At 50.7% G+C, this 24,879-nt stretch overlaps 1 protein-coding gene across 2 annotated transcripts in view; it reads right to left on the bottom strand.

Annotated features, from left to right (window-relative positions):
* Positions 1-23,694, bottom strand: part of DLGAP3 (DLG associated protein 3) — a 67,076-nt gene extending 43,382 nt beyond the window's left edge. The window contains exons 1-2 of one of the 2 annotated variants that reach the window (XM_073007516.1): positions 23,495-23,694; positions 1,373-1,455 (exon numbers count right to left, since the gene is read on the bottom strand). The gene's annotated coding sequence lies outside the window, so the exon portion shown is untranslated. Of the gene's footprint in view, positions 1-1,372; positions 1,456-19,436; positions 20,799-23,494 lie in introns of those variants that run through there. The other variant, XM_073007517.1, reaches the window with a different exon arrangement.
* Between the last annotated feature and the right edge of the window lie 1,185 nt (positions 23,695-24,879).

Genomic DNA, 24,879 nt, shown 5'->3' with positions numbered 1-24,879 from the left:
GGCCTCTAAATTTTTATATATATATATATATATATATATATATATATATATATATATATTTGTTTGATTTTATATTTGTAAATGTATATTAATAAACATTTATAAATGCATATATATTTATATATGCATAGAAATATTTACATATATACATACATACACATTTATTTGTAAATATATAGATATACTTTGGGATGTGTGTTTGTGTGTGTGTGTATATCCTTAGTTTACCAAAAACAAAAGGATACCCAGGGAGACATAAAATATTCAAAGGAACCAGTCTTTAGGTGAACTAGCTTTTAACAAGCTGGCATTAGGCAAATAGATCCACAGCCACATCTCTACCCCAACCCTGCCCTACACCCCACTGTTGCAAGAGCCAAGCCTCAGGGTCACAGCTCCCAGCTGCTGTGAACAAAGAGAACACTGGACCCAAATCTACATATCCAGCACCATCCCACAGAAAAATCCCTCCCCTTCCTTCCATGCCCTGTGCATTCCATCTGGCCGCAGGCTCATTCTCCCTCTCCTGTGGATTGAAATAAGGAGAATCTGAGATGACTCTTCCTCCTTCCTCTTCTGGGTTCCAAATATTTCCCCTATGAAATTACCCCTTTTGCCTTTTACCCCCCACCCTCCACTCCCATTCCACTGGAGGGGAATCATGAAGGAGGAAAATCCGTGAAGAAGAACAGCAGCTACACAAAGTAGCATCTGAATCCTAAACTGGGATTGGAACTCAGGAGTTCCTCCTCCCAGGAACAGAGGGAATGCAAGACAGGAAAGCGATGGAGAAAAAACTCAGGAACCAGTGCTCCTGGCCTCCATCCCAGGCTTGCCAAGGCTACAGGACAGAGAGGTCAGCTCCCAGCAAGAGCTGCCTCCAATCAGGACTCCAGGAGCTGCCAGGATAGGAGCTACGGCAGGAGGGAGTGACAGCAGGAGGGACAGGGACAGAGGAGCTGGCAGACGGTGCCCTCCCTCATCCTCGACCAGGCTCCTGGGCCATCTGCTGACTAGGAGGGATGACAGCCTCAAAGGCTCCAGACAGCGGCACCTCCGAGACTCATTCTCTTTCTCCCTACCACCACCTCCCCACACCCACCTTTCTTCAGATCCTGCTCATCCCTCATCTCCTACTATTTCCCAAGTACTTGCTATATACCAGGTATTGTGCATACCTGATACTCTCTAATCTTACTGAAATCTTGTAATGCAGATATTATCCACACTTACCCATGAGAAAATTGAGCTCAAAATGGTGAGGTCACACAGCCAGTAAGTGGATGAGTCACTTTGAATCAAGATTCAAACCCATTATTCTGGCATGAGAACCTGAGTCTAATCCCCGCTCCCAGACTCTTCTATCACTCACCATCCAGGGTGTCCCATCCTTAATGTCAGGATCCCCACCACCAGGCAGAATCCTAACTTCAGAAGGCTCAGGACCACTGGCTCCTGATGGAAAAGAAAAGGATGGTAAGCAAAAGGGGAGAGATGTTTTCCCACAGTCCTCAGAGGACTGGTCTCTGGCCCTGACAGTTTCCCTTCCCAACCCCCACAAAACCAGGACTGATTGGATCCGCCATGATGCAGAGCCTTTGAACCCCCAGGGAAATGAGGTTGGCTTCATTATTCAAATACATGCAAATGAGCTTACAGGTTGGACTACCTCCAACTGCAGGTGTCTGTGGGATCTGTCCATGGTGCTGAGCCACTGCATTTTTTTTTTTTTTTCATTGCCCTCAAATATGATTCCATTCCACAAACATTTGTTGAACAGCTACCATAAGCAAGAGAGTGGGAAGTGTATAGAGGTGATTTAAGAGTGGTCCCTGTCCTCGAGGGGTTTATAGTCTAACAGGGGAACAACCTCTCACGTGACAGAGTTATTTCAGGCCACTTTATTTTTGCACAAACTGTACCCTCCTCCTAGAATTTCCTTTCATCCACCTCAAAGCCCTCCCCCTGGCTAACACTTACTCATATTAAGCCCCACCTTCCCTTAAAGACTTTCTGTGCTTTTATTCTAGGTTATGCTCTTTATCGGGCTTTTATAACACCCTGGGTGTCCCCATGAAAGCAGCCTTCACACTGCATTGAAAATGTCTGTTTTGGTTTCTGTCTCCCCACTTAGAATGTGGTCTTCTTCAGGATAGGAACCAAGTCCTATTCATCTCTGCATCTCCAGCACCTAACTCAGGGCTTTGCCCAGAGCCAGTCCTTAATAAATATTCACTAAGTAGACGAACAAATGACTGTGCTGTAAAGAGGTACCAAAATGTTAGGCTACGTCAGATGAGGATGGGACTAGATTCAATAGAGGGCAGTCAAGGAAGACTTCTCAGAGGAGAGGGTGTTTGTGATGGAGTACAAGATGTCTGTGTGTCCCATACACATAGGTGATGGGGAAGAGAACCTACCCAGTGGAGGAAAAAACAAGCACAGGGAGAAGAGGTGTGCAAATAGGGAATTCTAAGGGGTAGGCTCAGAGGGTTCTGGCAGACAGGGAATGGCAAATAGTGGGAATAGGAAAGAGAAATTCAGAAAGTAAGACGACCCTGAAGTTTGCAGCAGCCGTGACTGGAAGACTAATGATGCCATTATTAGACACAGGGACATCAGGAAGAAGAGCTAGCTTTGCAAGCATGATTAATAGTAGTGGAAGAGGCACAGTCAGACATCAGGAAGAACTTCCTGACCCTGAAGGATATGAGACAATGAAGAAGACTGTGGTTTCCTAAGAATCTTCCATAGAGAACAGGGTGAGACATGCCCAGCCCCTGGCCCACCCTGGAGCCTGAACTGTAGAAGCTGTTTGTTACACTGCCTAAAGGGAGACTTGGGTGACCTCACGGATACCAGCTGCCTGGTTCTGGATGACAATTCTCCTCCATTGCCCTTCTTTGGGGAAACAGAGGGAATTTCAGGTCAAGATGGCCTCTCAAGTAGTTGTTGAAAAAGCACTTGGAAGCATCTCTCTGCCTTGGAAAGAAGACAGAAAGACAGCCTGGTCCTTCATCCATGTCATTCTCTTTCCTCTTCCTGCCCCAGGCAAGACCTGTATCTGAGACTCACGGCACAAAAGGCCACTTTGGCAGAAGCCCAGATCGTCCCATTTGCTCTGTGTGTGGCGACATCAAGCTAGGGCCTCATGGAACTTCCCAGGGGTGGACATTCCCAGGTGCCCCTCTGTCTCCTGCTTCACGCAGGTGCTGCTGGCAAGCTGTTCAGCTTTCATCAAGATCCTATGAAACTTCAGCCCCTCTGGCATCAATCCACATTCTCCTTGCTCTTGTCTTGGAGAAGATGAGCCCTATAATTGCTGCTCTCCAGACAGATCACCCCTCAACTCCTTTACCCAGATGCTACAGGGCAGCCCTGTATAGTGAAAAAGCACAGGTCCTGAGACCAGAACGTATGTGACACCTGACGTACCAGAGGCGGCCTACCCTCTCTAAGCCTCAGGATACCTGCTCACCTATCTCCCAGGATTTCAATGAGTATCAAATAATAAAATCACTCTTACAAACTCTAAAAGATTAATACAGTGTAATCCCTCATGAGAAGCCTTTCTCTGGATTTACAAAATCCCCAGTGTCCAAATAGTAAACAGTATAATCAAAATCCAAATTACTGGGAGTAGGAGATATCCAATTTATGGATTTTCTAAAGAAAATATTTAATTAACAACTGGCTTCCTCCTATATATTATGCTTTATGATCACATTCCTCCCCCCATATCACTCGCCTTCACTCCATTACTAAACAAAATCAATGGGAGGGAAAAACAAGTGAGGAAGACACTAATAATTCAGTCCATCACCATGCCCTGTGGATTTTGCTTCCTAAAAAAAAAAAAAAAAAAGCAGATGTACCCATTTATTCCATATCCACCATATCACTGTTGGCTGACTCGCTAAAACTTATTCCCAGCCTCCTTGTCCTTATCTCAGCCTCCTTTGTAACTAGAGGCCACATGATTCCATTTTGGTTAATGATATATACATGGAAGCATAATGAGGGTTTCTGGGAAAGACTTCGCCTTTGTGACCAAAGGGGCAGGAATTGCTAGTGCCATCTTTCCTCCCCTTATTTTTAGCTTGACTACAACCATGATGGCCAGAGCTAGGGCCGCTATCGTGCCACCACAAGAGGCCTAGAGAACTGCAGAGATGTCAGTTCTGACATCATCGGGCCATGGAACCAACGTGAACAGTTGCTTTACTCCAGGTCTACATGTGATAAGGAATGCGCTCTTTATTTAAACCACTGTTGGCCAGATTTCCTGTAGTATTTGCAGCAGAAAGCACTGCTAATGAATCCAACTGTTCCTGAGAACACCATCTCCTGCCTGCATGCCTGCATGTCTTCCCCTAACTGGTCTCCCTGCTTCCGTTCTTACCCCACTCCAATCCAAATGGTCACTTGAAAATGCAAATCTCATCATGTCACTTCTCTGCTTAAAACTCTTCATTGGTTTATTGATGTTCTTAGGATAAAATGCCTTCACTTGTCCAACAAGACCTGCAGGGTCTGGCCCTTCCTACTTTTCCAACATCCTCTCACAACATGCTCCCCTTGCTTTCTCTGCGGCAGCCAGGACAGTCTTTTGTCAGTCCCATGATCCCTCGCATCACGCGGCCTATTCCCCCTGTTGGGAAAGCTTTTCCTACCCACCTCTGCCTTGCTAACTCCTACACACCCTTCAGATCTCAGCCCAGTTGTTGCTTCCTCGGGGAAGCTTTCTCTGGCCTCCCTGACTAGGTCAGATCCCCCTGCTGTTTGCTCTCAAGGCACCATGTACCTGTCTCTTATACTGTTACCATTTAAAATATGTGTGACTCCTAGATTGTCCGTCTCTCCCACTAGAATGTAAGCTCCACATAAATGCAGGAATTTTATCCATCTTATCCACTGAATTGTCCCCAGTCCCTAGAACAATGCTTAGCATATGGCAGGCATTTGCTGAGTGCATGTGAGTCTACAAAGAACAAGATCCTTTCATTTATGATATTTTGTGTGATTCCCACAACTATTCCAAGGGATAGGTATTGTCCGCCCCCCACCACCTTCCAGTGTACAGAAGAAGAAACTGAGATTTGGAGAGGCTAACTTGAGCTCCCCAAGATCACACTGAGAGCTGCTGTCAAAGCCAGAAGTCAAATCCAGTGTTGGCCGATTCCAAAGCCTTAGCTTTTCTCCTATCTGTGTTGCCAGCCCAGAGAAGTCAAACTTATTCAATGCCATTCTGAAGTGAGCAAAGTAATGAAAGTGAATATGTTTTTTTTTTTAAAGTAAACAAACAAATAAAAAGACCTCATCCATACATATCTCCCAGAGCTAACCAGAGTGTGATTTAGCCTTTTCCCATGTGTGGTGAGCACTGAGTTTATACTAAGCCCAAGGTCACATTAGTATAGAATAAAGGACACTCCCTGAAGTCCTATGACAATTCTGGGTGCTGGTGTTATTTTCTCATTTTTATTGCACCAAGTCATCCATCCACTATCCCAGGACACAGAGAGCTGCCCGAATGGTGAGAGAGCCGAGGGAAGCAGCCACTTTTGCAGTAGTCTATGGTTGGCTGGAAAGTGGTGAGTGAAGGAGTCTGGGAGGGTGCCGTGTGTGACAAATTCTTCTCTGATGTAGCTCAAATCTATCTGGGAATGGAAGAAGTGGCACAGATGCCGTCACCAAGAAATTACCCAATTTAGCACCAACTACACAATCCAGCAATTAGTTTCTTAAACCGGAACTTGCTGGGGGCTGCCAGGCTGGCGGGGTTGTTGTTACAAATCTCACTGGGAAACCAGCTGTGTAATTCGCCAGGAGATTGTCACTGCCCCAAGCAATTACCTTCCAGAAAAAGAATGGAAAATGGGAGAAGGAGTCAGAGTTTTTCTCTCCCTCTCCCCTAGGGCCCTGCCCAGCCAAATCGGTTGGTTTTCCTTTCTTGAGAACTAGGCAACTCAGACTCCCTTGATTAAAGCAGTTATTGGTATGGACTCTGCCATCAGACTCTGTGGGCTCAAATCCCTTTCCACTCACTTAATGGCTGTGTGTACTTAAGTAAGTGATTCACCTCTCTTAACCTGTTTCCTCATCTGTAAAATGGGGATAATATTAGAGCCATAATAAAGATGTGAATGATGTAAGGTTTAACAAGGTAAAGCATATAAATCCCTTAGCACTGTCGCTGGCACATGATAAATACTCGCTAACGGTAGCTATCTTTATCATTGTTTCCTCCATTGGTTTACAGTAACATTGGGTAGGTCACTTAATTTCTCTGGATGACCATCTAAGACCAAAGATACTCACCTGGGGAAAAGATAAGGCATTCTTACTCTAGATTGTCCACATCCAGGTACCCAGAGATTCAGGTGTGTTTGACAAAGGCCAGTATCTCAGCGTTTGGCACAAAGTGATGCCTTGGGCCAAGATGAAGATTTCAAAAACCAAATTTTAGCCAATTCACTCCTTCCCCAGGAAGCTGTCTGGGAGAGCTACAAGCTGGACATGATGATCCAAACAGCAGCAAAAGGTTAGAGTTGTTCCCTTGTGAAGGTCAGCCCTATCCAGTCCCCTCACCTGGAGCCTATAAGGTCATCTCCACACCAGTTCCAACACAGTAGAACTTCTAGCAAGTGAGGCCTAGAATTCATTTTGCTGCTGTCAGCCTGGCTCCTCCATGCCCGTGAGAAGCCATGTGTGTCCCTGGGATCCCAAAGTTTTAGGCTTTGTCTACCCACCCCCTCTCCCTGTGTTAACCAACCAGTATAGACAGGATTGTGCCTCAGTTTCTCTGTCCAGCCCTTCACACTGGGAGCCCTAACACAGAGCCTCTGACCTGCAGCTCATACCCCTGATTATTCAACTGTGCCCATGGATAGGCATCCCTCTGCCCCCTCAGCCCCTGGTCTCTTCCTGCATCCAGTTCTGCCTGAGCCCCCTGACTGATTTGACACTGGCCTTGCCCAGATGCCTGTAGCAGGATCTCTGTAGTTGGGCTGGTGTCCTAGTCCCTGGCCTCCCTCAACCCCACTACCCACCCCTGTTGCTGAAGACTTGGCATGCCTTGTATCCAACCCCACACCTTAGGACCCCAAGGGAAATCACCTCCTCTTCCCCTCACTACCCCAGAAAATGGAGAAGGAAGAAGGGGAAACAGAACGGAAGGAGGGAGGCTTGCGGTTTTATTCACTCATCTTTATTACTTTATTTAATCAAGTCTTCCTAGGGGCTTAGGGCAGAAATTTTACAGAAAATGGGTTTACAGCTCCAAAACACTCAAGCCATTTAGGCAGATACAAGTCTAAATCCATCTCCTGACCCACTGGACAGTGCTCAGCCTGTGAATAACCCACACTACCTATAATCTCTTTGAAAATCCCACCTCAGGGGGCTTTGCACTTGATGTTCTCTCTGCTGGAACACTCTGCCCCAGATATTCCCATGGCTTCCTCTGTCTCAGAAGAGACAGACAGGCCTATCTGACCACTCACTCCAACTATAGTTGAGCTGCAACCCTGGGTATGCTCTATATCACCTGCTTCATTGCCCTCAGAGCACTGATTGCCCTTTGAAATTATGTTCTTTGTCTATTGCATGTTTACAGTATGTCTCCCCATAGTAGAACATAAGCTCCAGAAGGGCAGGGACTGTGTCTGTTTGTGTGCTGCAGCATTTTGAGCGTCTAGAACAATGCCTGCCACTAAACAGTGTTTGAAAAAATACCTGTTCTGTGAATGAATGTTTTCCCTTGCTGCCCTCATCCACTCTGCTCCTATGTACAACAGCCCACAGAAAGGACCTCCACTCCTTTCTCTTCAAAGGCTTTGGAGAGTCCTGGAGAATTTGGCATTAGAAATCCAGCCTCTATACCCGGGGCCTTGTTCATGATGTTTGTCTAGCCACTCTGCTTAGCAGGTAAAGATGGTGCTTTTCCAGTTGCATCTAGGTCTCCCCCAGATATGTCCCTCTACAGAGCTCAGGGAAGGTAGTGGAGGGAGAAGGGAGAGTAAGAAGGAAAAAGGTGGCCCTCCCCATGCTGCAGAGAGAAAGAATGAGACACAACTTTCAGGGATGGACTGTAGGAGCAGGGTTCGGGGTCTACCACCTAGTCCCACACAGGTCTCTTCACTCAGACTTGCTGGGCCCCAGCTCCCTTCCCAGCTAGCGCCATGTACCCAACAGGCATCGGAAGCAGAGCCTGGGTTTCCTCCTCCTTCTCCAGGGCTGCCAAAGGCCCTTTGAGACACAATTCAGCCTGATCAGCCTCACTCCTTCATGTCCCCTAATTGCAGCCATGGCCATCTGCTTCCAGCCTTTTCTCAGTTATCTCTTCCTTTTCTGTCAACTGAACCAATTCTTAGGCTATGCTGCCTTATCATTTCCACTTTTCCCCTCTCCTGAAAGTCTCTAGGGGCCTTCTTTGGGGAAGACTGCACAACTGCTGAAAGGGAGGACTTCTAGGACCAGAACTCTTCTAGGACCAGAACTCTTCTAGGACCCTCGTTAGGGGCAGCTGGTGAGAAACTGTGGCTTCTGGGTCTTATGCTAAACTGTTTTGAGTTCATATCCCAGGCCCACCACTTACTAGACGTGTGGCCTCAAGGAAGCCTCTTCGCCTCTCTCAAGTTCAGTTTCCCCATTTTCAAATGGGAGCAAGAGTAGCCCCTTACTCACTGTGATGTCAACGAGGACTAAGATAATGAAGGTAAAGTATCTAGCAGGGTGCTGAGGGTTAACTATTGCTAACTAGGGAGAAACTACTTAAATGCATGAGACTTGGAGACAGGGAGAGGATCTCTAGACAGCTTTGGGCAAAGGCTGTAACTATCCATACATGACTTGGTTTGGATCAGAAATGGGTAGTCTGAAAACTCATCTGTTTCATACATGTAGGAATTTCTGTTGGCCTGGGCTCCTTTTGAAGACCTCCCACACCCTAAGCATACCAAAGACAGCAGAGCAGTCCTGGTAGCCAAAGATGGTGGCACCTGAGAGGACGAGAGGACCTTGATTTGCAGACTCCCACAAATTCCTGTAGCCAGGGTTAGTGGCCTCTCTTCCAACTCCAGGGATCTGGAAGGGAAAGCCCAGCAACCTCACAGCTGGGTATTGGAGAGCCAATCATCCACCTCCATCCATTATGTCACAACCTATCTTTAAGACCATGAGCAATTTGTGTTATCTGCCAGAGCCTCAGTTTTCTCATCTGTAAAATGGGATCACAATACCTACTTCCTTAGCTTGTGGCAATGAGTAACTAAGGTGACCTATCCAACGCAACTGCACATATATCTCCCTATGTTGGCTTTTTTTGACTTTAGCACCAAAGCACCTTCTTTCATTTGCATATGATTTGGGCTGCTGCTACCCTAGCCTCCAGGATGCTCCACACCTGAGCCTGCCAGGGCCGTCAAAGAATAGCAGATAGGAGTCCAAGCCCATGGCAGGGGTCCACTGGGCAGGAGTTTCTCAGCCTGGCCACACCGATGACCTTTCCTACTCTCTGGCCCAGGCATCTGGTCCCCTCTTTGTGTCCAGAGCTTAGGACTGCCTCCTGGATTAGCACATTGTCCCGTAAGCTCTCTCTGTGAACTGGGACAAGGGCTTCTAGCAACGGGGCCTGAGCCCTTTTTCTGGGCCTTTCCCACAGAAGAGTCAACCACAGGAAGCCAACCACGAAGACTGGCTGGTTGGCTGACTGCCAGGTTCATGTCGTGGCACCTCCCACCCCTCAGCTCTGCCTGAAACCCTGCCTGACCCTGCCCCAGCTTCAGGGATGTCTATACCTCTGCTCTCTCTGGGTTTCACAGAAGACAGCCAGGAGCTGAGAGACACAGCATGAGAGCACACAGAGAGAAAAGGCAGCACAGACTGCAAAACCCCTGTCCTCCCAACCTTAAACCCTCCACTGCCACGCAGGTGTACTCTTTTCCAAGAGGCCTCCCCTACAAGTACCCTCCCATCAATCCCAGGACACAATTGCCAGCTCCTCTTGGGTCTCATACCTCTATTCCTTCCCCACAGTGGGGTAAAGAGTTGTTTGTAAGCTGTGAGTTCCTTGAAGGCCAGGATTCAGGGGATCTATTGCTACATGGACAGACATGGCATACAGGAGGTGCTCAGTGAGTTCAAGGTCAGCAACTGAGCCATCAAGGAGTGCCCCACAGCTGAGGCATAGCGAAACGGGGAGAAACAGGGGGGAAAGGAAGGCAATGACTCCCTGCAGCTGGACCAGAACTTCCCAGCAGATAGAACTGCTCCAGCGTGATGTGGCTTTCCTAAAGAGCTGGGAGTGTCCTGTCTGGGGAGGCATGCAAGCAGAGGACCGCTTTGCAGGATGGTACAGTGTGCATTCAAGCACTGAATACATTGAATACATTTCAGACCAGACAACCTCTGGTGCCTTTCAACTCTGAAGTCTAAGGTTAGGCTCCTGAATACCTACAATTGTCCAGACCCAGCGTTAAGTGCTTTAGATGTTTTTCTTCGTATAATCCTCACAACTATCCTTTGCAGTAAACACTATCATTACTCCCATTTTATGGGTGAGGAAGCTGAAGCTTATAAATGTAAAGAAAATTTCCCAAGGTCATACAGATGGTGGAAGAAGGATTTGAATCTCAGTCTGGGTCCAGGCCTGACCAAGGCCCAGGCTGAACGAACACTTTCATTTAAAGTTTATTTTATTTATGTATTTATTTATTTATTTAGAGACAGAGTCTCGCTCTGTCACCAGGCTGGAGTGCACTGGCGCGATCTTGGCTCACTGCAACCTCTGCCTCCCAGGTTCAAGCGATTCCCCTGCCTCAGCTTCCCGAGTAGCTGGGACTACAGGCTGGTGCCACCAGGCCTGGCTAATTCTTTTTTGTAGTTTAGTAGAGACAGGGTTTCATCATGTTGGCCAGGATGGTCTCGGTCTCCCTGACCTCGTGATCTGCCGGCCTCAGCTTCCCAAAGTGCTGGGACTACAGGCGTGAGCCACCGTGCTCAACCTCAGAGCGCCTTTAAAGTAGCATGTCTCCCTGACCAAACTGGTCTGAGGAGGCCAATAGGTGGACCCCAGTGTGCCCTTTCTCATCACTCAGCCCCGGGAAACCTTCCATCTCTGTCATCGTTTCCTCAGACACAGCTATACACGGCCCCAAGACTGCTCATTCACAAATTAACAGGTGTTCAGCCAGAGGCAAATGACACAGCCACACAGTCATCCACACACAACTTACACAGCACCTGACCTCATCTATATAGTCAGTGTCACGCACTATACACAGATCCACACAAACTTGCTCCTGAGAGGGTTCATACACCTCGTGTGCATTTCCATCTGATAGATCCTTTTTCCTTTTTTTTTTTTCCCAGATATGATTTTGCTCTGTCACCCAGACTGGAGTGCAGTGGCACTATCATGGCTCACTGCAGCTTTGACCTCCCAGGCTCAAGCAATCCTCCTGCCTCAGCCTCCCGAGTACCTGGGACTACAGGCATGTACCACCGTGCCTGACTAATTTTTTATTTTTTTGTAGAGACAGTGTCACTATGTTGCCATGGCTGGTCTTGAACTCCTGGGCTCAAGAGGTCCTCCTGCCTTGGCCTCCCAAAGTGCTAGGATTATAGGCTTGAGCCACCACACCTATCCATCCAATAGACTTTGATGCTTGTGTGCATAGAAGCTGCACAGATACAAAACCTTAAATACGTGTCCACATGTTTATCCCCATATGACAGAAATACATGACCATTTCACAGCGCTTAGGCACCCACATCCGCTCAAGATCACTCACCAAATCCTCCCCAAACAAGAACTTTATCCATTGTTCCCAGATGCAGTACTACGCCCAGGTGAGCCATGATGCTCCTTCTCTCTGGGGTTGGCCAGGCCATCCAGAGAGGGGAAGAAGGCTCAGCCTGCCTGTGATGGATGGAATTAATCTACTGAGCTGGAGAAACTAAATAATTAAATCCCTAATCACCCCCCAAGCCAGCCCAGGCCAATATAGCTGAGGGAGGGAGGGGGCTCGGAGGCCCAGACCAATATCCTAGAGAAAAGGAGGGGCTTGGGAAATGAGGCACAGGCAGAACCCTCTGGGGGGTCTCTCAGAGGAACTCTGCCAGTCAGGCATACAGACAGATAGACAGACAGGCAGGCATGGTTCTCCAGTGCCACAGGCTCCCTTTTCACATGGAAGTGAAGCAGCTTGGGAAGACGGCCTGCCACCATCCACTGACACAGGGAGAGAGGAGGGGCAGAATCCTCCTTCCACCCTTCCGGAGCCCTTCCTGCCTCGCCTCAAGGTGTGTCCTGGGGGTCTATGGGGATGGCAAGCAGGACCCTCAGAGTGCCCAGGGTGGAGGCAGACAAGGGGTCTGCTCAATGCAGAGCTGATGTGGTCTCAGCCAGGCCTTAGCCCACCCCTGCCCCCCTGAGAACAAACTCAGCCTGGTGCAGATGGCAGGGGAGGACCCCTCCACACAGGTTCACCTGCTGCCCTTAGGAAGTGGGTCCAGCATGTGGCTAATAGGCTGAGGATGGGGCAGAGGCCCGGGCAGGGGGGCTCAGGAAATCAGCCGGGGAACAGGCCCCAGTCCGATTGGCTGAAAAGTGGGTCATTTTCCTTTTGAAAAATAGTGAGAAAATGGAGAAGTAGGTCGGGCTCTTATCCCCTCAGCCCCAGGCACCATCCCCGACTTGTGAGGTAAGGAGAGAGGGAGACGCCTGAACATGCCAAAGCCCCATATACCCTAGGACCCTGGCCAGGACCCCACAGTGCGGGAAGCCAAGGTCATCATTACTCAGGACATCCAAGGACATGCACACTCCGAAGTCAGGGCTGGAATACCAGCCCCACCCTGCCCCAGGGGATCTGGGGTGAAAGGAGCTAGGGCCGGGGCCAAGCTAGAGGGGTGGGGGCTTCCGCACGCAGGACCCTGAGGAACCCCTCCCATCCCCGTGTCTGCTGTGAAACCTCCTCTCCTCTCTTCTCCTCCCTTTCCTCATCGTCCACGTGGGCAGAGTCGTTGCCATGACACCGCGGGCAGGTGGGCGGCTCTGGCGGCTGCTTCGGCCCAACCCCCATGCTCACAGCCCAGGTGGGAGGGGAGCGGCTGCAGCACCCTGGCCCCTAGCCCAGATGAGAGAAGAGAGAGGCAAGAGGCCCCCCTACACCCCTAGAGCCTGGAAGGGGATCTATCACTGGCCTCTCAGTCATGAAGCAACCCAGCCCCGTGCTTGCAGGTCTGGGGAAGGAAGTGCCAAAGAGGATCTTAGGCCTTGACCACTCCCCTCCACCAGAGGTCCCTGGAGTGGCATGGGGTGGGGCAGACCCCCAACTCCCACTTCCTCCTTTTCTTAGTAGCTATCCTCCCAGCTTTCCCCACATACTATGGTAGTCTCTTCATGCTAGCAGCTGATTGGTCCTGCCTGAGGTTTAACCTCAGTTGCTCATTTTGCCACACAAGCTCAATTCTCCATGCTCTCTTGGGAGAAAGGAAAACAACCAGGCCGGGCTCAGTGACTCACGCCTGTAATCCCAGCACTTTGGGAGGCCGAGGTGGGCGGATCACTTGAGGTCAGGAGTTTGAGACCAGCCTGGCCAACATGGTGAAACCCCCATCTCTACTAAAAATACAAAAATTAGTCGGGTGTGGTGGCACATGCCTGTAATCCCAGCTACTCAGGAAGCTGAGGCAGGGGAATCGCTTGAACCCAGGCTGCAGAGGTTGCAGTGAGCTGAGATCATGCCACTGCATCCCAGCCTGGGTGACAGAGCAAGACTCCATCTAAAAAAAAAAAAAAGGAAAGGAAAGGAAACAACCAAAGTTGAGACACTCAGAGAAATTCCTCCCCTACTGCCAGACCACAAAATGTCTTATAGAAATGGGGATCCCTTCCTCTAGGTCTCCCCGTATACCTGAATTCACATCACAACCCTGGGGACAAATCATCTCTAAGTCCATACTTGGCTAAGGCATCAACACCACCAGGGTAGAGGACCAAGAGTGGAGCAGGAGAAGAAGGGAAGAAGGGAAGAGGTTAGGGCCAGGCATTAGAAGCTGCCTGAGGATGCTGTCCCGCCCCTACCATATCTGGCTTCAGGAAGTCTGGGCCATGCCTGAGCTTTCCATCTCTGAGCTCTCCGCAGCCATTCCCCTTCTCTCTACTCCTCTCACAGTCCACGTGCCTCTCTCCAAGTGTCTCTAAGTCTCTATATGTGGCTCTGACCTCCTAAGACTATTCCCTTTGTTCAAGACCCAGCTCCCGACTCCTGTTCCCTACGGCAGGAGCCCTGCGTCACTGACAGGGTGGAACCACAGAGACCCCTGCGTGGCAGGCCTCTGCAGCCTGGCTGGCCAGAATTAACATACATGGGATATTGGTGACAAGATCCAAAGGAAGGGAGAACTGCAGTCGGCATTAGCTGGAGGGTGTCCAGCCTGTCATGAGGTGTTCATGACATACATACCACACATACACATAAAGACACTTTTACTTTCCTCCTTAGCCTTCCCCTACTAAAACAGCAGATGTGATTAAAGTACAAGCACATGCATGTATATTTGTGCATGCATGTGTTTGTAGAGTGTGTCTCCTTTTCTCCACCCCCACTGCTGGTGTTCTAAGTCAGGCCACTCTCATCCTAATTGCTCACCAAAGCTATGACAACAGGTTCCTAACTGGTCTCCCGGCCTTGCGTCTTGCTCCACCTTGATCCTTTCTCCTCACTGGCTGCCAGCTATGTAAAATTTCTTTATTCAACAAATATGTATCGAGTGCCTACTCCAAGCTGAATACTCTTCTGGACACTGTAGATACAGTAATGAACAAAACAGATGAAGCTCCCATGTTCATGAAGTTTATATTCTAGTGGAAAAAGAGGGATGATAAGCAAACATATAAAATAATGGTGGTGGCAAGTACTGAGATAAATAATAATAATAATAATGCAGTGAGGAGATAGAATGACAATGGGCTATTTAAGATAGACTATTGGGGAGGTCTTTCCAAATACGTGACTTTTGAGCAAAGACTTGAATACAGTGAGGAAGTGAGTTGCCTGGATATCTGGGGGAAGAGCATTTCAGGCTGAGGGGAAAAGCAAGGGCGATTGCCTCCACATGGAACTGTGCTTTTTATGGAACAGAAAAGAAGCCCACGTAGGAGTGGCCCCTGAGATCCAGGAGGTAATAGGGGACTTTGCACACATAGCACTCATGTTGCTCAGGATGCACTACACTTTGGATTTCACTGTGAGTGAGATGGAAAGCAACTGGAAAGGAAAGACCTCATTTTACTCTGGCTGCTTTTTGGGGAAGAGTCTTTGGAGGTGGGGCTGGCAAGGGTGGAAGTGGGAAGACCATCTGGAATATTTCCTGTCACTGAAATACCTGTTCCCACAGTTGCTCACCTGGTAAGCACCTGTTCAACTTTTAAGCCTCAACTCAAAAGCCTCCCCTTCTATGGATCCTTTACCAAACCTTTCCCTTCCCCACTCCAGAGCCAACCTACCTCTCTTTAGGTCCCCAATCCCTCCAATGAACACTTAAGTGTATCTACCCTCCTTAACACTCTCCTTATTTGGTTCCAGGTCCTTTATCCTCCCAAGATTGCAAGTTATTCGAGGTCAGGGACCATCCCTAGTGCCCAACACAGCATGTGGCACATTAGAGGCATAAAATAACCACTGGTTGAATGAATGGATGCACTGGGTGAGGCACGTGTGATGGGGAAGGATATGTTTGCAAGCTATTGTTAACCTGGATGAGTGAGATGCACAAATGTATGGCCATGGGTTGTAATCAGACAAATGTTAGCATATGCCCACATATTTCTGTATATTCTGTTCACATGTATATGTGTTAGCATGTATGTGCATGCTGACAAATCCCCATGTTGGTATAGACACTCCTGTAGATTTGTTAATGGATGTACATGTTAGAAAGTGCACCTATGTTGATATATCCCTATTATGGCACAGACAAGTAATATGCTTATGTACCTGTACACGTGTATTGCTACGTCTTGTATGTGTGAGGCTTATGCACGCACTTGGGCTCCCCTCTTGCTCACTATCCCTTTCATCCATTAGGCCCAACTTGTTGGATTTTGAAACCTCTGTAGCAATGTTAATATTTAAGTTCCCATCCGCTTTCCCCACAGACAGCTCTGAGCACCACAGCATCTGAACAGCCTGAAGCCTGGATTTCTTACTCGGCTATCCCCAAGGCCTTATAGGTTTTCCCTCTGCAAACTCCTTTCATATGATGGAGAAGAGCTGGCTCCCAAGGACATGAGAATTTGAGAGACCTCAGAGAGCCTACTTTCTTGAGAAGAGCTACAAGTAGCAGGGTGATCAAGTTCAAGGTAATGGGAAGACACTTTTGGGTAGCCCAATATTCAGTCAGAATTGGTCTCTCTCTCTTTCTCACATTTATTCACAGGTTTGGCTCAACTTGTGTACATATATTCATATGTGGTTGATACAGTATGTATATGCGTGCCCCACATACATGCTCACATGCATGCTTACACTCACACATATGCATTACTGGATAAGCACACCACACACACACACACAGACACACACACTAGTTAGTTCAGTAATTTCCTTCTCATTCACATATATCCCTGAATGCATACATAGAGTCATACGTATATATACACACATTCACACTTATACAAATAAATGTGCTTATACACATATACACAGCATACTCACACATACTTATGGACATATACACAGTCATATACCCACTCACAGGCAGAAATACACATGCATGTCCATGGAGTCCCAGATCTTGCAGAGATATCCAGCCTCTCCCCTGGCTTCTATCCTGTCCACAAAGTTCGTATTCTCTCCAAGTACATCACAAGTTTGCGTTTGCTCTCTCCTCTTGCTAGTCTCCCACTTCTCTATTTGGAAAGTTGTTCCTGTTATCAATGAGATATACCCACTCCTGGACACATCCCATTCCCACCCACTCTCAGGGGGAAAAGAAACATCACTTTTTTAAAAAGGGCTCTGTTATGCCCTCATCCCATGCCTAGAGAAACGAATATTTCCTCAGACAACCTTGGTAGGAGTAACAATAAAGTAGGTGTACCTCTTCAAACCCAGGAAACAATCCCCCCGTATACGCAACCCCTTAACTCTAAAAAAGAAAGAATGAAAGAAAAGAAAGAGAAAATATCAAGGCCAAAGGCCTTCCTCCCAGTACCTCTGGGTAAAAGTCTAACACTCTCAAACTCCAAAACAGTTATTGGGGCAGAGGAAGAAACAGTAAGGAAATTAACTGTGGGCACTAAAACCTCCTAGGACACCCCTTTTCTTCCCTAGAGGGCAACTTCATGATGAGTGAACCCCTCCCTTCCCAGCCTGTGGGCCCTGCCAAGGGAGAGGTTAGACCAGGGGGCTTAAAAATGTAAAGGGGACGACCTGGGCTCAAATAACAAAAGAAGCAAGTATTTTAAAAACAGAAGCTGGGAAAGGAGCAGAGAGGCAAGCTGCAGACACCTCCTGGCAGGGAAGCAGCTGCTGGAACAGTGGATCAGGAAGAGCAGGACTCTCCAAGGGGCCAGGGAAAAGGGGGTGGACATCTAGCATTTCATGTGGGGGTGGAGGGGTGACTGCTTCAGGCAGGAGCAGCAGCTCCAAAGTAAAGTCTTATCAAAGCTGTTATGTAACCAAGGGAGCTGAGTGGAGCACAAACACCTCCCCTCCCCAAACAGGCACCCACACCCACACCCACCACCTTCCAGCACCCACAGCAGAGGAAAACTCAGCTCCTCCCAAGCAGCTAGAGAAGGCAGGAATCATCTTGATGAGTTACATCAAAAACATGATGGGTGAGGGGCTCCTTATGAACTACAAGTCACATCTGGGAAGGGATCAACTGGTTCAGTTTGAGGTCCCTAGATTCCTCTCCCTTTTCTTGAACTCTCTGCCACACCCAATTTTTGCCCAGTATTATCTGGAAACTGTCTCCTTCCTCTCCTCACAGGGAGGATCCCATTTGAATATTTGATTGTACTCTTGGGGATGGGAGGCGAAGCCACCATCAACCCTTCCTGCCTGTTATTCCCCTACAGACTCATCTGCATGTCCTGACATTTGGCTCTCATTCCCCTGGGATGACAAGGGAAGGGACCTTGAGAAATAACTCCTTGCTCTATTCCCTTCACTGTTACAAAGACAGTGCATAAGATACAGATACTTGAAATGACCCTGACTCTAAGTAATAAGGAGAAAGATATCCAAGAGAACTAAAGACTGAGATCCAGACCTCATCCCTCCATTTGAATATTTTTTACTCCCCCAGATCTTCCTCTTTTCCCACTGCCCTGTCTCCAGTAGCCTCCTCCTTCTCTTCTCCATGGCACTGAACAACCCCACCCACTCCTTGAATCTTTTGCTTAAAAATCTTCCTCCCCAACAAAAAGTCTCTCCCAAATGCTGCTCTGAGCTAGGTTTGGAAATGGACAGAACACAAGACAGGCTTGCAGAATATTTCAGTGTCCCCTCTCCCAAATCCCAAAGTATGGTGGGCAAGGGAATAGCAAGCGGTCAATCAAGTGATCCTGAACTACTGAGCTGTAACCACCCCACACCTAACCAGAAAGACCCAAGTTCTCTTAATCCAGAAGCACCTTGAGCCTGAATTTCTGGGCCCCAGTAGGTGAAAGGTTGGTATCAATATCTCTGAGCTTGTTGCGCTAAAAAAACGTTCCCAGGAGATGAGATCTCACAGGCACAAAATCATTCTCCAACTCTACCCCAATAATAACAGTAGGATGGTTTTGGAAGGGAGAGGGGGAACTGAAACAGCAAAAGGGGAGAGGGGCCCCTTGGCGGAAGGTTTCCTAAATACCACTAACAACTGTAAGACCTAAAACATAGGAAGAACCCCAAATACATATTTCCATCCAGGGACTGTGCCCTTGGAAAGTGGGTCATCTGGGAGAATTTTTCTAGTGAGCCCTTCCCACTGCCCACCGCCTTTCCACCATCGGGACCAAACGAAGCCTCATTCAGCACTCGGGACAGCTCCGAACGAGCAAATCCCCGCCGAGTCCCATTCAGCACCCGGGACAGTTCCCAGCGACATTCCCGGCCCCGGTATTCAGAAACCCAGGCTGCCAGGAAGGAACAGGCTTACCCCACCACACACCCTCTTTAGAACAGAAGCCCCTCTCCCCTGCCCCTCCCACTGTCGCTCCCATCCACCGGGGGCACCTGACAATCCCCCCTACCTTCCCTCTATGTCCCAAGAGAGAAAAGAAACCCAGACATGGGGCTTCCCTGAGCGAGCCTTGAGAGAGGACCCCACCCACCTTCCTTCAGCCCAAAGCCTCTCAACGCCACTCACAGCTGGTTCTAAAAACCACTTTCCTTCTTAATCACCACCCCAAAAATAAAAGAAATACTCACGTGGGGGCTTCCAGCCCTGCAGACAGATGTGGTGGGGGGAGGCAGAGAGAGGTAGCTCCCCAAACCCTGTTCTGAGCCCCCTTTCTGAAGGAGCCAGCTCCCATCTGGACTGGGGGGAGGAGAGACATGTGGAAGCACTGAGTGAAGGGAGGGGAGAGGGGAGAGGGGAAGAAGCAGGAGCGAGGGACTGCGGGGCGGGGGTGTCGAGATGGGGGCGAGGGAATCCTTTTTAATTGCATTCTCTCCCCATGTCTACATCAGCCCTGCAGGCTCAGCTCTTTAATATTTACACACAGGAAGAGGAGAGGATGAGAAAGAACAGAGAGTGAGGGGGGCAGAGACTACCTGAGCTCAAAGGGCATAGAAGCAGGGACCTTTGGGAGCTAGGAGCTTGGGCCCCCGACACCATCCCCAGCCCACTTCCACTCTGAGTTCTTGACTGGAAGGAAGAAGAAGGAACCCTGGGACCATTCTGTCCCTTTGTTAACAAGACACTTTGAAGCTGCATCAGAAAAAGATCAGATCCCCACCCACATACCTGGACACCCCCACAAACCCAGATTTCTTGGGTGCCTTATGTGCAGATGGTAGAGACAGTATTCAGGCACAAGCATGTTCTGAAGCTTGGAAGCATGTTTGCCTGTGGGCTGCTGTGTAAAAACACATGAACATGTCAGCTAGCATGTATAAGTTTATACAAGCATGTTCTGAGTGTTTTCACATGTTAACAGCCCACGCAATCATATGCAAGCCTATGTAACCATATGTGTAAACCAGCTTCCAAGAAGCCTCCCCGCAGCTCTCCAGCTACAGTCCCAGGGACAAGGCCACCCACTTCTCCAGACTCCCTTATTCCCAGACCCCTCCCTCAAAGCCTCACTTTTTCTGTCTGTGACATGGGAAGAAGGGCTGGTAGGAAGAGATGCTGCATAGAGCCCAGGGGCCTGACAAGTTATTAGCAACGATGAGCTGGCAGCTCGTTACCATAACGATGGTGCCACTGCCTCACCCCAGCTCAAACCCAGACTCCCCAGACAGCAGGAGGCCCGCTGAGCCAGCAGCCTTCAGACTGGGGAGGGGCGGGGTGGATAAAGAGGAAATCAAGACATAATGCTTGCATAGTGGAGGGTACACAGCTGTTCTTCCAACCCCCACTGAGTGACAAAGCTTTGACTCTACCAAGTGGGAATGAAATCAGAATCTGGGAAGGTTTCCTGACCATGGGGATGGTAAGACCGGAAGGGGTCTTTGGAAGCTCCTCTAGGCAAAAGTTTTTATCATCATTTGCTCCCTTCACCACCTCACCCCCAAAAAACTAAAAAGCAACCAAATACGGGGCCCCTTGCTGAATTTCAGTCTCCCCACCTGTAATATGGGGGCAATCCCTTTATCATTTGTCCTAGACTCCTGGAAGATTTCATTAGAAAGGGTTTAGGGGTAACTACAGACCCTTCCTAAATCAGACAAGCCCCAGAAGTTTCTCTATTCATTAGGAACCCAATAAGGTAAGGAATAGTCCATCCAGCTAGAGGCAAAATGCATTGGAAATTGGGGAGGATGAAGGAAAACGAGCTTAGCCAGCTCGAGCCCCAACATCAGCTGGAAGAGATGATGTTAGGTGTCAGGCAGCCGCTGAAAGCAGGTACTAACACGAGAAAGTCTGGGAGTCTGGCCTGTAGCAGCTCCAGCCCCTCACCAGCAGGAATCAAGACAAGACAAGCCCATGGCCTACCTCGGTGGTGGGTGTGGCTAGGAATCCCCATCCCCAGCGACATCTGTAGCACCCTCTCTTTGGCAAGGAGTCCCAAGTTGAAAGATGTACAGCCTTAGGCTTTTTGAGTCTTCATTTCTTTTCCAAAAATCCCCTGTACTCAGCTCTGATGGGGGTGGGGAGAGTTCAGGAATAGAAGGCAACATGGAGGATTGCAAAGTTCCTGGTCTAAGATTAGCCTAGGAACCCACAAATTTGTTGTGTGACCTTGGGCAAATCCGCTCCCTTCTCAGGGCTTCAGAGTCCCCAGTTTGTAATGAAGACATTGGACCAAGTCAATTCGAAGGTTCCTCTCCTGGCCATCATTCTACAGCTACATACAAGCTCACTCCTTGGATGTGAGCCCCCTGGCACAAAATTCAGTGAGCTCTGCCTGCCAGATCAGTGGGGCAGTGGCGGGTGGGAGATGCGGGGGCTGTATGTGAGGCCGTTCATCCTATGTTCATGTTCCTTTTAGAAACACCTGCCACCCTAGCCCTCCCAGCTCCCTTTTTAGACCCTGATTCACTGCCAGCTCACGAAGCCTCTCCCTCCCCTCCCTCCTCTCTTCCCCCCCCCCCTTTTAGGCATTGGCAGCTGGGTGCAGAAGTAGCCCCAGCATTCAGGGAATGCTGCGCAGAGGTAGAGGGCAGTGCCCCCAGGGTCAGAGAGAGCACACCAGGAAGTACCACTCTCTAACCTTGGCCCAGCCCAGTGCTTTGGGTCACTGAAAGACCTGGGCTGAAGTCTTTCTGTACCACTGACTAGCAGTGTGTGGTTGTGGGAAATGCAATTCATTTCTCAAGCCTCAACATCCTCATCTGTAAATCGGCATTATAATTGGTTGAACCATGTGAAATTGCTGTTTTTGTAGGTTAAATAAAAACAGTTGAATATTGGCAATTTCATATGGCTTAATGTGATACCTGTCCTGCCTGCTTCCCAAGGCTGTTGGGGAAATAAGAAGAGTTCAGAGGGCAGCATTTTCAAAAGCCCTGAACTAATATGAGGGCATTATTTTATTATTATTACTTCAAAGAGCTTAGTACAGACCCACCCGGAGCCAGTGGACTGAACCAATGACCCAGAACTTGAAGGCTTGGGACTTGGAAGTCTAGGAGAGCGCCACCTGCTCTGATGACTAACAGGGCAGACGCTTCCACCTGGCCTCCTCATCTCCTAGCTCTAAAAGGCCCTCGGTGAAGCATTATTGAGATGACACAAGTTCCCAGACCCCCAAAAGGAGAAGCAGCACACACAGGCACATACTCCAGCTCACCCCAGATCCCCCCTCCCACCCACCAGGGACCTCAGCATGCAGGAAGGACATGACCAGCAACATCCCAGAGGGCACCCCCCGAGGTAGGTGAAGGTAGAGACCAAGATGGGGAGTGCCACATAGCTCTTGCCTGAATGGAATGAAGGGTCAGGGGTCCCCAGAGAAGGGGGGATGATCTGACCTCGGAAAAGTCTCATCTCCCTGTCCTATATCCCACCAGGAATGGGAGGACGGTGGGGGGACAAAGCACAGGTGTGGGTGATTCAGAGTTAACCGTGCTCAGATACACTCTCTCTCACACAGCCAACGCACGCGCGCACACTCGCACACACACACACAGTCACACAGGGCAGATACCGGGATCCACTCACAGAGATAGTCACACCGGCACACACATCCATTCACACACTCACAGAGACACACACGGGGACAACACACACTCATTCACTCACATGTCCACAGATACATACACAGTACCACCCTCCACACTCACGCTGCATACACCCACTAACATGCACACACACTCTCGCCCACAGTGGCACACGCACACACGGCATACACTCACCGGCACACACAATCACCCACAGACCCACACAGTGACACACTCGGCACAGACACACAGCGACACGCACTCACATTCACACACCTGCAGAGGAAACTTCTCTCCGGATCTCCCCAACACTACGACTTCCCCCCCCAACCAGCGGGCTACTCCCTCCCAGACCCAAGCCTCCAGCGGGCGAGGGCTGGGCCGGGGCTGGCCTGCCCCCGCGGCACTGACCGGGAGAGTGGGTCCGCGGTCCGCGTGGTCCCCGCCCGCCCCTCGGGTCTGGCCCGCTGGCAGCCAGGCCGGGGCAGGGGCGGGGGCAGCCGAGGAGGCCCAGCCCCTCCCCCCTCCCGGGGCCCGGAGCCGAGGCCGCTGGAGCCCGGGGCGTGGGCGGCGCCCGGGCCGCAGCCGGGCCGAGCCTGGGGGGCGCTGCAGAGGGCGCCGCAAGCGCGGCCCCGTCCCCACTCCTCCCCGCGGCTTACCTGGCCCGGCTCGGGCTACGGCCGGGTTACATGGTGCCAGCGGCCCGGGCCGGGGGCGTTGCGGCGTTGGGCAGGCGGGCAGGGACCGGGGCCCGGCACTGCGGAGCCCCCAGCTGAGGGGCCGCGCCGGCTGCGGAGCCCCGAGCGAGCGCCGAGCGGCAGCGGGCGCGGGAGCGGGAGGCGGCCAAGCCACGGAGGCTGGATTTCCCGGGGACCGGGAAGGGGAGGCGGGGGGGATCCCGCCCGCGCGCTCCGCCCCCGCCCCCGCCCCCGCGCAGGGCGACCAAGCCGGGAGAGGGAGAGGGAGAGGGAGGGGGACCGAGCTCCTCGCCCCCGCGCGGACCCAGGAGAGCCGAGGTCGCCGCCCGCGGGCGGCCGCCGGGGTCCCCGAGGAGCGCCCACCTCGCTGAGCGACGGTGCTGGGGGCGCCCAGCGTAGGGGCAGGAATGAGATCCCCCTCCCCGGGGACCCAGGAACAGGCACCCGAAGTGTCACGGCCACGCACAGCCGACCTGGGCACAGGGACCCAAGCCCGGCGGCGGGCGGGCGGCCGGGGGCCAGCTTAGCCTCACTGACCGGGTCTCGCCCCCCGCCGAGGCGCAGTCACGCCCTGAATGTCACACACAGCTCCCAGGCCCGTCCGCTTAGGAGACTCTCCTTCGGGCTTTCCCAGTCGGCCGCCCGACCTCAGCTACTGGCCTGGGGTCAGGGGGCCCCTCTTCTTCTGCCCCAGCCCCTGCCAGGATGGGGCGCTGTGCCCGGCCTCGGAGCCGCTGGCAGGCATCCCCCACCCACAGTCCGTACAGCCGAGGCATCCCCAGTGTGGAGGGAGAGCCCCGCTGTACCTGCAGCCTGTGCTGGGCCCCCGCCTGTGCCCACTGTGCCCGCCCGCCTGTGGGCCCTGAGCCTGGGATTGTGCCGTGGCGGTGGCGGTGTCGGGGTCGGGGGAAAGGGACTGTTCGAAGCACAGCTGGAGGCTGCGGAGCCCGGACACAGGCTGCGGGAGCCGAGAGGCGGAGAGCTGACTGCAGCAGTCCCCTGGCTTGAATCCGTCTTGGCGCCCAGAGCGATGCTGTAATGGGGGGGAGGGGGCCGCGGTGGGGAAGCCGCAGGGGGAGGGGCTGAAGACTTGGGGGAAGGGGTGGCTCCGGATTCTGGCTTTCCAGGGTGCGTGTGAGGGAACACTGCCTCCGGCGCTGAAAGTTGGGGGTGGAGGTTCAGTGGGCCCTCTTCCCTCCTCTACCTTTTCCGATCTTGAAAACTTGGGGTGGTGAGGTGTGAGCTTCGGAGGCTTGGGAGACTGCCCACCTCTCTAGGAACATACCTTGGAGTTGTTCTGATTCAACAGCCCCCACCCTGCACCCCAACAACTTCCTGCTCTCTGT

This window comes from Chlorocebus sabaeus, chromosome 20, assembly GCF_047675955.1.
Source record: "Chlorocebus sabaeus isolate Y175 chromosome 20, mChlSab1.0.hap1, whole genome shotgun sequence".
Lineage (NCBI taxonomy): Eukaryota > Metazoa > Chordata > Mammalia > Primates > Cercopithecidae > Chlorocebus > Chlorocebus sabaeus.
The sequence above is the reverse complement of the archived record's forward strand: the minus strand, read 5'-3'. Positions and strand labels throughout refer to the sequence as shown.